Consider the following 9,966-nt stretch of genomic DNA (forward strand, 5'->3'; position numbering starts at 1 on the left):
GTGAGACCGGGGGCCGTCGGGGAAATGGACATGCCCAACGGCTGAGGGGCGGTGGCAGCAGGTAGCCTTCCCCGACTCTCTAACACGACGGTATTAGCAAGGCGCCAACAGATCTCAGCGTGGACAGAAATTGACGGAGAACACCCCTACTCCCGCCCCCCGGATTGTACGACCCATGCATTTTATCCCACTCCTGCCTTACCACATATCTATCCCGGTGTCCATCCCTCCTTCCACCCCGAGCGTCCCTCTTGTTAACTCATCGATGATGCCGCGCCTGGTAGATGGCAGACGGCAGTCATCCGCGTCTTGCAAGGCCTGCGGACAGAGAGGGTCTAATATTTGCTTCAAGACTCTTTTTCTTAGAAATCAAGTTTGCACGCAAGGAAACGCACAAGCCTCACGCCAGACAGTCGTTCCTTGGGTATCTTCGTGGTTCTCTTCCCACTCACCTCCCCTTCCCTCTCTCTCTGTCTTTAATTGTGGTGAAAGTATACTTAAGACAGAATATACCATTTTCACCATTTCTGAGTGCAGAATTCAGTGGCTTTAAGGACGTTCGCCGTCTTTTCTAACCGCCACGAATATCCATTTCCACTTTTTTTTTTTTTTTTTTTTTTAGTCATTCCCAAACCAACCCTGTCCCCACATAATGAGGGCCTCCTGTTTCCCCTTCCCGGCTACCCCGGGAAACGTCTATTCTCCTTTGTTGGTCTGGGAAGTTACCTGTTATACAGACGCGACGAAAGTAAAATCATACAACGTTTGTTGTTTTGGGTCTGGTTTACTTGACTCGGCGAATGTCTTCAAGGTTCATGCCTGTTGCGGCATGAGCATAACTTCATCCCTTGGGGTGGCCGTTCACGGGATTTGAAGAAAGAGATGGCTTTTGAAAAGGGCGATGGGGTGGATTCTGACTCCTGGCGACCCCATGTGTCTGAGAGTAGAACTGCACTCCGCGGGCTTCTCAGCGGCTTGGAATGTCAGGGCAGTAGAAGGCCAGGCATGGAAAGGCATAGCCTTGTGAGCAGGAACCCGTGTGATCATAGAGAAGCTTACTGTCACCCCAGGCACTTCCTTCCTGTCCCTGTTTTGTGAGTTGTGGATAGATGACCGCAGTGGAGGAAGCTGGCTGGTTGTTCGGGTGGCACGACACAAAGGACAGGGAAAGGTGAGGGAAACCCAAAAGAGGGGACAGACGTGTCCTGAGTGCTGGCAGGTGGGAGAAGGAGTCCAGATGTCAGAGTGTCCAAGCCGCCCTAGGGCAGGAGGGCGCGTAGCGAGTGCGGCCGCCCAGTCAGGTGCCGGCGCTGCAGAGGCTTGGGGGCTTCGGAGCATTATGCCAGGCCAGTGTGGAGATGAGGGTGGGGACATGGGAGGGGCGGGAGCGACCCTGGGGATGCCGGGGGTGGCCAGCCCGGTGGATGTGCGTCATCAGGGCAAGGCAAGGTGTTCGTGTGATAGAGGTCTGTGGTGGCGGGTCAGGCGGAGGCTGGAAGGACCACTAGATGGCTAGCTGGGGGGCGGGGGTGGGGGGAGTGTTGGGAGGGTGGGCTTAGGTCCCACCCAGATCCAAGGGCACGTCATGAGACTGGACCCGGCCAGACAAGGTTGCCCGCGGTGCTGTGCCTGAAGTCAGTCAACCTAAAGAGTGGGAGGTTGATTGGGGGCAAGGGTGCTGTCGAGAGAGAGCCAGCGTGAGACAGGGACCGGGAGACAGAGAGGGAGACAGAGATAGAGACAGAGACGGACAGACAGAAGAGGGCGCGAGAAACAGACAGACACACAGAGAGACACGCAGAGAGAGATTAGAAGAGAAGGGAAGAGAGAAAAACGTCTGGAAAAGGCCGTGAGGTCTTAGGGCGCGCGACTGGCCCAGAGGCTTAAACGTCCCTTTGTCAGGACACGGGAGTGCGTTAGGTGCGCGTTTGGGGCACCGTGGGGTGCGGTGGGGTGGGACGGGGGACTCAGTGGAGATTGAAAGAGGCCCGAGCAACAGAGGCCTCCAGTGACCTTTGGCCAAAAGTTTGGATCGTGGTAAGGGGGAGGCGGGCAAGGAAGGGGCGTGTTTACCACTGTGTTGTGGAGGAGTGGGCTAAAGTGACTGCACTGACAGGACTTTCATTTTCTCGTGCGCGATGATGACCAGGACACGGTAGGGGAGCGTAATGCGTTGCTTTTCCGAGTATGGATCCGGCCGTGCGACTTCCTTGGTAATGGTCCAGCAAGGATGGTGTCATTTTGGGAGCGTGGCCAGGAAGGGTGGTGAGATGGGAAGAGGCATGTTGCACGGTGGTCCTCTGTGAAGTGAAACGTGTGGCTAAGGTTTCGTCAGGGTGATGAAGAGAAAAGGGTGGCTGCCCGGGAGAAGTGTTGGGGTAGAGGCCACTGGAGGTCGGCGCCGGAGCGCGGTGTGCTTTCGGCCCCAGGGTGTGGGAGAGGCGCAGGGCACTGGCACACTGCTGGGCCGCAGGTGGGAGCGGAGCCCCAGGGCTCTGGGAGAGTTGCCCCGAGTGTAGTAGGAGAGCCAGAGCAGAGCAGAGCAAGCACTGAGCAGTCGGCGGCGTGAATTGGGGCAGAGCGACCAAAAGGGGACAGGGGACTGCATGGGCCGGGAATCGAACCCGGGCCTCCCGCGTGGCAGGCGAGAATTCTACCACTGAACCACCCATGCGCTGCCGGCGTCCGGGCGGCTGGCTCCAGCCTGTGCCCCTGCCCTGTCTTCGCTGGCCCGCCGCTGGGCTCAGGACGCTGCTCACTACCTGGCCGGGGCGTCTGTCTCTCTGCTCCCCTAGAGCTAGGCAGGCGGCGGCGGCCAGCCTGGGGCCGGCGGCCTGGTGCGGGTGGGCGGGACGGGCGGGCAAGGGAAGGGGTCTGGGCGACCGACGTGGAAGAGAGGCAGGTGCCAGGCGTGTCGAGGGTCCTGGACGGAGGCGGAGGGAGAGAGGTAGTCCCTGCCCATCCCGTGGCTGGGAGGAAGCCTAGAGCCCGAAGGAGCCTGGTCGGCCAGCGCCAATCCCAGCCAGGCCAGGTGGCCTGTGGCGCGCAGAGGTGCTCACAGCTGTCCCGGCGGCGACCCCCGGCATGCACCCCCAGGACCCCCTTGGGCGGCCAGTTTTCTCGCCCGTGCTTGGGGGTGTGGGCACAGGAAGTCCGGGAGCAAGGGAGCGGGACGCCTGCATCCTCCTGTGGCGGCTGCCTGCCAGCGGCGGGACGTCGGACAAAGTGGCCACAGCGGTCTGAGCCTGCCTTCCGCCCTCCGTCCTCCGGCCAGCCGCACTCCTTAGGATGCTGTGCTGGAGGGGGTGGGTTGTGGAGCGGGAGCCGGCCGACCCATCGAAAGAGCTCTTCGGCAGCAGAGAGGTCGTTGGCGCGGTGGGTCTGCTCCCAGGCAGCGGCTACCCGCGTGGAACTGGGATGTGGCACGCCCGAGGTGGACCGGGCCCTGTGCCCGGCTCTGGCTTCTCCTCGCCAGCCGGTGGTGGGGCTGAAAATGCAGCGGCATGGCCGGTGTGGGGAGGCAAGGTCCCCAAACTCAACAAGCGCGGAGACCACGGGCTGAAGAGAGGGCGCAGCGGGTGTTAGTGGGAAGGGGATTCGGGGCGGGAGAGAGGAATGGGCAGGAGGCTGGTGTGGAAAGGGCGGGATGATGGCCAAGGTTTTGGGTGGTGTGGTGCTGCTTGCAGCAGCGCAGGGCAAAAGCGAGTTGCTGCCGTTCAGCGGGCAGAAGGTGGAGGACCACCGGGGAGGGCTTTCCGCACGGGCCAGATGGAGCCCACAGACACACGCAGGCAAACGGGGCTAAAGACCAGGGGCGGATTAACCAGGAAGGCCGGTGAGCAGCGGCTTGCGTTGAGCCAGGGTCGCGCGCACGGGCGGGCTCCACTGTATTGGCTCCCTACTCTGTGGTGAGCGGTTTCAAGTGGGCTTCACCACATCCTTGCTGTGGTGGGAGAGCGGTGAGATCGTGAGCTGCAGATTGGTGGGAAGCCTAACAATTGGACCCGTGCCTACCTTGCTTGTTGGGTAATCGGGGCCTGACAAAGACAGAGAGAGAGGGAGAGGGAGAGGTGAAAGACAGAGGGAAGAGGGAAAGGGCGAGGGCAGAGAGAGGACAGGGGTAAGAGAGAGGAGGTAGCTGTGATGGGAAGTCGAGAAACCGCGCGGATGCGGGGGCAGGCAGGTAGGAGGGGTGCGTTTCATGGTGGGCAGTTGGGCTGGGGCTGGCCGGAAAGGCAGTTACCAGAGGGGTTCAAGGCGCTGGAGCATCCTAGCTGTCAGGGATGTGCCTGACAAGTTAGGGTGTCGGAGCGGGGTGGGGCCACGGGCTGGAGGCTGGAGAGGCAGAAGGATTGCACGGCCCGAGCGTGGACAGTCGCCCAGTAAAGGGCAGAGACGCGTGTGGTGAAGGCTGGGGACAGTAGGTGGCTGTTGCCAAAAGGTTGTCTTGTCAGGAGTGGGATTCGAACCCACGCCTCCAGGGGAGACTGCGACCTGAACGCAGCGCCTTAGACCGCTCGGCCATCCTGACGGCGGCTGTGGGCGCGTCGCCGCTGGCCCGGCTGCGACGCCGCGCCAACGCCGGTGCCCTGGGCCGGTCGGCGCGCCTCCTGGACGGCCTTGCGGCTGCGCGACCGACGGACGGACGGACGGACGGACGGACGGACGGACGGACGGCGCGCGCGAAGGCTCGGAGCCGAGCGCCACCAAGGCCGGCCGACCCGGCGAGGTGCCCGGCCAACTCCCCCACGCACCGTCCCCCGGGCCCCGCCAGCCGCTGCCCCGGCCTCCGTCCTCACGTCAGCTCTCGCGCCCACCAATGCCTCCTCCTCCTCGCAGACGTTTTCTGCCCGCTCGATCCCCTTTCTTTCTCCCGGCGCTTTCGCCGCCGTGGAGGGAAGCGGCCGCCGCGCACGCGGAGCTTCGGTATCCCCCGGGCCCGGCCCGGGTGCCAGGCTGCGTGGACGGCGAGGATGGAGGTGGGCGGGGCGCGCTCTGTCGCCGAGCATGCAGCGAGCAGGGGGCAGGAAGAGGCGTCGGCGTCGGCGTCGGAGTCGGCGTGGTGTGCAGCGGCGGCGGCGGGAGAGCGTTCTGCACCCCGGACGGCCACCGCCGTCCTCGTTAGTATAGTGGTGAGTATCCCCGCCTGTCACGCGGGAGACCGGGGTTCGATTCCCCGACGGGGAGGCAGACGCCCTTTTTGGCCTCTGCCGCCACGCACCCGGCGCCCGCTCTCAGACCCAGTGGCCGGCGCAATGCCCTGCCCTGCCCTGCCCCGCCCTGCCCTGCCCTCCGCGCTCCACCTGGGCCCTTGGCGTCATCCTCTGCGGGGCACAGCCCACCCTCCGCCCACCTTCCCTTCCAATCCTCCTGGCCAAGGCGCCTGGTCGCCCGCCAGCCACAGCAGCCTTCTCGGGTCCCGGCAGCGCTTGAGGAGCGGCCCGTCCCCAGCGGATGGGTGTCTTCCGCCCCCCGGCTCAGGGTCGCCGACCGCCGCCCAGCGACTCCGGCTCCCAGGTGCCAGGTGGAGAGCGGCCTGTCGGAGATGTGCACCGTCTCGGTGCCGGCTGTGGCCTAGCCGAGCGTCGCCGAGCGGCCGCGACGTGGCGGAGAATGGAAGGGGCTTGGCGAGCCGGAGGTGTGGAGCAGGCGTGCCCCGGGGGCAGGCCGCAGCCGGGAGCTCAGGGCCGGGGGTGGGGGGCCGCGCGCCCTGGAGCGCCCCGCTGCGGGCGGGAGGCCGGAGGAAGCGAGCGGGAGAGCGCCCCCCAGCGGCGGGGCGGAGGAGGGCGGGGCGGGGGCGTGTGGAGAGCGGCGGGGCTCGGCTGGCGCCGGGCGGCGGCTGGTGGTGCTGTGAGGGCCCGGAGCCGCGGACGGGTGAGCCAGGCGTCGAGAAGGGTCTGCGCCCGGCGGCGGGCGGCGGCGGCGGCGGCAGCACGCTGGTGCGAGTTCCGCGCGGCATCTTGGGCTCGTCTGGGCCGTGCGGCGTTGGTGGTATAGTGGTGAGCATAGCTGCCTTCCAAGCAGTTGACCCGGGTTCGATTCCCGGCCAACGCAGTGGGCTGACTTTTTGCCAGAGGCCCAGCCCAGGGCCGTCTTGCCAGGTATGGCTGACGGAGTCGGCACTTGGCTCGGTGTGTATGTGTGGGAGAAGGAAGGAGGCGCCCAGCGTTTTGGGGGTGCTGCGAGCAAGAGAAAAGGGCGCGGAGTGCGAGGGGAGGCCGGGCCGGGCGACTGGAGGCCGGAGCAAGGTCCACGGCTGGGGCCGAGGGGTGCGGAGGCGCTGAGTGCAGGTGGCGCAGGCAGGACGGGTGGCCCGACGCTCCCTGGTGGTCTAGTGGTTAGGATTCGGCGCTCTCACCGCCGCGGCCCGGGTTCGATTCCCGGTCAGGGAAGCCGTTCTTCTTCCTCTCTGCCCACAAACAACTTGCCGCGCACCTCCCTCCACACCTGCCTTTTAGCCAACGCTTGCAGGCCCAGCACACCGCCTGGCCCGCTGCCGCCACCAATGCCATCCGATCCTTTTCGACCCGCTCGCCCACCACAGGCCTACTTGCTCGTCCGCCCTGGCGCTGGCGCTGGCGCAGGCGCTCGCGTTCTCTGGCATCTGTCAGCCCCAAAGCCCACAGGCCAGGACAGCCTCTGGCCGGCGGTGGCCAGGAGCGGAGCCCGCGTCCTCGCTGCTGCCAGCGCGCGCCCTGGCGCGTGCTTGCATTTGGCTCAGCTACCAGGCCAGACCTGGGCTGGGGGAGCCAAGCTTGTGAAGGCCCAGACCCTGAGCAGGGCGACGGCGGCCGGGAGACAGAAGAACGTGAAAGGGGAATCTGGGAATGCCCGGCCAGCTGGGGGGTCCGGGTGGGGTCGGAGGGGGGGATGAGAGTAAGGGGGAGAGAGGAATGTGAGACCGGGGGCCGTCGGGGAAATGGACATGCCCAACGGCTGAGGGGCGGTGGCAGCAGGTAGCCTTCCCCGACTCTCTAACACGACGGTATTAGCAAGGCGCCAACAGATCTCAGCGTGGACAGAAATTGACGGAGAACACCCCTACTCCCGCCCCCCGGATTGTACGACCCATGCATTTTATCCCACTCCTGCCTTACCACATATCTATCCCGGTGTCCATCCCTCCTTCCACCCCGAGCGTCCCTCTTGTTAACTCATCGATGATGCCGCGCCTGGTAGATGGCAGACGGCAGTCATCCGCGTCTTGCAAGGCCTGCGGACAGAGAGGGTCTAATATTTGCTTCAAGACTCTTTTTCTTAGAAATCAAGTTTGCACGCAAGGAAACGCACAAGCCTCACGCCAGACAGTCGTTCCTTGGGTATCTTCGTGGTTCTCTTCCCACTCACCTCCCCTTCCCTCTCTCTCTGTCTTTAATTGTGGTGAAAGTATACTTAAGACAGAATATACCATTTTCACCATTTCTGAGTGCAGAATTCAGTGGCTTTAAGGACGTTCGCCGTCTTTTCTAACCGCCACGAATATCCATTTCCACTTTTTTTTTTTTTTTTTAGTCATTCCCAAACCAACCCTGTCCCCACATAATGAGGGCCTCCTGTTTCCCCTTCCCGGCTACCCCGGGAAACGTCTATTCTCCTTTGTTGGTCTGGGAAGTTACCTGTTATACAGACGCGACGAAAGTAAAATCATACAACGTTTGTTGTTTTGGGTCTGGTTTACTTGACTCGGCGAATGTCTTCAAGGTTCATGCCTGTTGCGGCATGAGCATAACTTCATCCCTTGGGGTGGCCGTTCACGGGATTTGAAGAAAGAGATGGCTTTTGAAAAGGGCGATGGGGTGGATTCTGACTCCTGGCGACCCCATGTGTCTGAGAGTAGAACTGCACTCCGCGGGCTTCTCAGCGGCTTGGAATGTCAGGGCAGTAGAAGGCCAGGCATGGAAAGGCATAGCCTTGTGAGCAGGAACCCGTGTGATCATAGAGAAGCTTACTGTCACCCCAGGCACTTCCTTCCTGTCCCTGTTTTGTGAGTTGTGGATAGATGACCGCAGTGGAGGAAGCTGGCTGGTTGTTCGGGTGGCACGACACAAAGGACAGGGAAAGGTGAGGGAAACCCAAAAGAGGGGACAGACGTGTCCTGAGTGCTGGCAGGTGGGAGAAGGAGTCCAGATGTCAGAGTGTCCAAGCCGCCCTAGGGCAGGAGGGCGCGTAGCGAGTGCGGCCGCCCAGTCAGGTGCCGGCGCTGCAGAGGCTTGGGGGCTTCGGAGCATTATGCCAGGCCAGTGTGGAGATGAGGGTGGGGACATGGGAGGGGCGGGAGCGACCCTGGGGATGCCGGGGGTGGCCAGCCCGGTGGATGTGCGTCATCAGGGCAAGGCAAGGTGTTCGTGTGATAGAGGTCTGTGGTGGCGGGTCAGGCGGAGGCTGGAAGGACCACTAGATGGCTAGCTGGGGGGCGGGGGTGGGGGGAGTGTTGGGAGGGTGGGCTTAGGTCCCACCCAGATCCAAGGGCACGTCATGAGACTGGACCCGGCCAGACAAGGTTGCCCGCGGTGCTGTGCCTGAAGTCAGTCAACCTAAAGAGTGGGAGGTTGATTGGGGGCAAGGGTGCTGTCGAGAGAGAGCCAGCGTGAGACAGGGACCGGGAGACAGAGAGGGAGACAGAGATAGAGACAGAGACGGACAGACAGAAGAGGGCGCGAGAAACAGACAGACACACAGAGAGACACGCAGAGAGAGATTAGAAGAGAAGGGAAGAGAGAAAAACGTCTGGAAAAGGCCGTGAGGTCTTAGGGCGCGCGACTGGCCCAGAGGCTTAAACGTCCCTTTGTCAGGACACGGGAGTGCGTTAGGTGCGCGTTTGGGGCACCGTGGGGTGCGGTGGGGTGGGACGGGGGACTCAGTGGAGATTGAAAGAGGCCCGAGCAACAGAGGCCTCCAGTGACCTTTGGCCAAAAGTTTGGATCGTGGTAAGGGGGAGGCGGGCAAGGAAGGGGCGTGTTTACCACTGTGTTGTGGAGGAGTGGGCTAAAGTGACTGCACTGACAGGACTTTCATTTTCTCGTGCGCGATGATGACCAGGACACGGTAGGGGAGCGTAATGCGTTGCTTTTCCGAGTATGGATCCGGCCGTGCGACTTCCTTGGTAATGGTCCAGCAAGGATGGTGTCATTTTGGGAGCGTGGCCAGGAAGGGTGGTGAGATGGGAAGAGGCATGTTGCACGGTGGTCCTCTGTGAAGTGAAACGTGTGGCTAAGGTTTCGTCAGGGTGATGAAGAGAAAAGGGTGGCTGCCCGGGAGAAGTGTTGGGGTAGAGGCCACTGGAGGTCGGCGCCGGAGCGCGGTGTGCTTTCGGCCCCAGGGTGTGGGAGAGGCGCAGGGCACTGGCACACTGCTGGGCCGCAGGTGGGAGCGGAGCCCCAGGGCTCTGGGAGAGTTGCCCCGAGTGTAGTAGGAGAGCCAGAGCAGAGCAGAGCAAGCACTGAGCAGTCGGCGGCGTGAATTGGGGCAGAGCGACCAAAAGGGGACAGGGGACTGCATGGGCCGGGAATCGAACCCGGGCCTCCCGCGTGGCAGGCGAGAATTCTACCACTGAACCACCCATGCGCTGCCGGCGTCCGGGCGGCTGGCTCCAGCCTGTGCCCCTGCCCTGTCTTCGCTGGCCCGCCGCTGGGCTCAGGACGCTGCTCACTACCTGGCCGGGGCGTCTGTCTCTCTGCTCCCCTAGAGCTAGGCAGGCGGCGGCGGCCAGCCTGGGGCCGGCGGCCTGGTGCGGGTGGGCGGGACGGGCGGGCAAGGGAAGGGGTCTGGGCGACCGACGTGGAAGAGAGGCAGGTGCCAGGCGTGTCGAGGGTCCTGGACGGAGGCGGAGGGAGAGAGGTAGTCCCTGCCCATCCCGTGGCTGGGAGGAAGCCTAGAGCCCGAAGGAGCCTGGTCGGCCAGCGCCAATCCCAGCCAGGCCAGGTGGCCTGTGGCGCGCAGAGGTGCTCACAGCTGTCCCGGCGGCGA

The 9,966-nt window shown here is 63.4% G+C and overlaps 6 non-coding genes across 6 annotated transcripts; 3 read left to right on the forward strand and 3 right to left on the reverse strand.

Moving 5' to 3' along the window:
* Positions 1-2,603: 2,603 nt before the first annotated feature.
* Positions 2,604-2,674, reverse strand: TRNAG-GCC (transfer RNA glycine (anticodon GCC)). Its single transcript has one exon. It is a non-coding gene; the product is annotated as a tRNA-Gly (tRNA).
* A 1,774-nt stretch (positions 2,675-4,448) lies between these two features.
* Positions 4,449-4,531, reverse strand: TRNAL-CAG (transfer RNA leucine (anticodon CAG)). Its single transcript has one exon. It is a non-coding gene; the product is annotated as a tRNA-Leu (tRNA).
* A 584-nt stretch (positions 4,532-5,115) lies between these two features.
* TRNAD-GUC (transfer RNA aspartic acid (anticodon GUC)) lies at positions 5,116-5,187 on the forward strand. The gene has a single exon. It is a non-coding gene; the product is annotated as a tRNA-Asp (tRNA).
* A 795-nt stretch (positions 5,188-5,982) lies between these two features.
* TRNAG-UCC (transfer RNA glycine (anticodon UCC)) lies at positions 5,983-6,054 on the forward strand. The gene has a single exon. It is a non-coding gene; the product is annotated as a tRNA-Gly (tRNA).
* A 266-nt stretch (positions 6,055-6,320) lies between these two features.
* Positions 6,321-6,392, forward strand: TRNAE-CUC (transfer RNA glutamic acid (anticodon CUC)). Its single transcript has one exon. It is a non-coding gene; the product is annotated as a tRNA-Glu (tRNA).
* Positions 6,393-9,493: 3,101 nt separating this feature from the next.
* On the reverse strand, positions 9,494-9,564 carry TRNAG-GCC (transfer RNA glycine (anticodon GCC)). Its single transcript has one exon. It is a non-coding gene; the product is annotated as a tRNA-Gly (tRNA).
* Between the last annotated feature and the right edge of the window lie 402 nt (positions 9,565-9,966).

This window comes from Elephas maximus, chromosome 3, assembly GCF_024166365.1.
Source record: "Elephas maximus indicus isolate mEleMax1 chromosome 3, mEleMax1 primary haplotype, whole genome shotgun sequence".
NCBI classification, from domain to species: Eukaryota; Metazoa; Chordata; class Mammalia; order Proboscidea; family Elephantidae; genus Elephas; species Elephas maximus.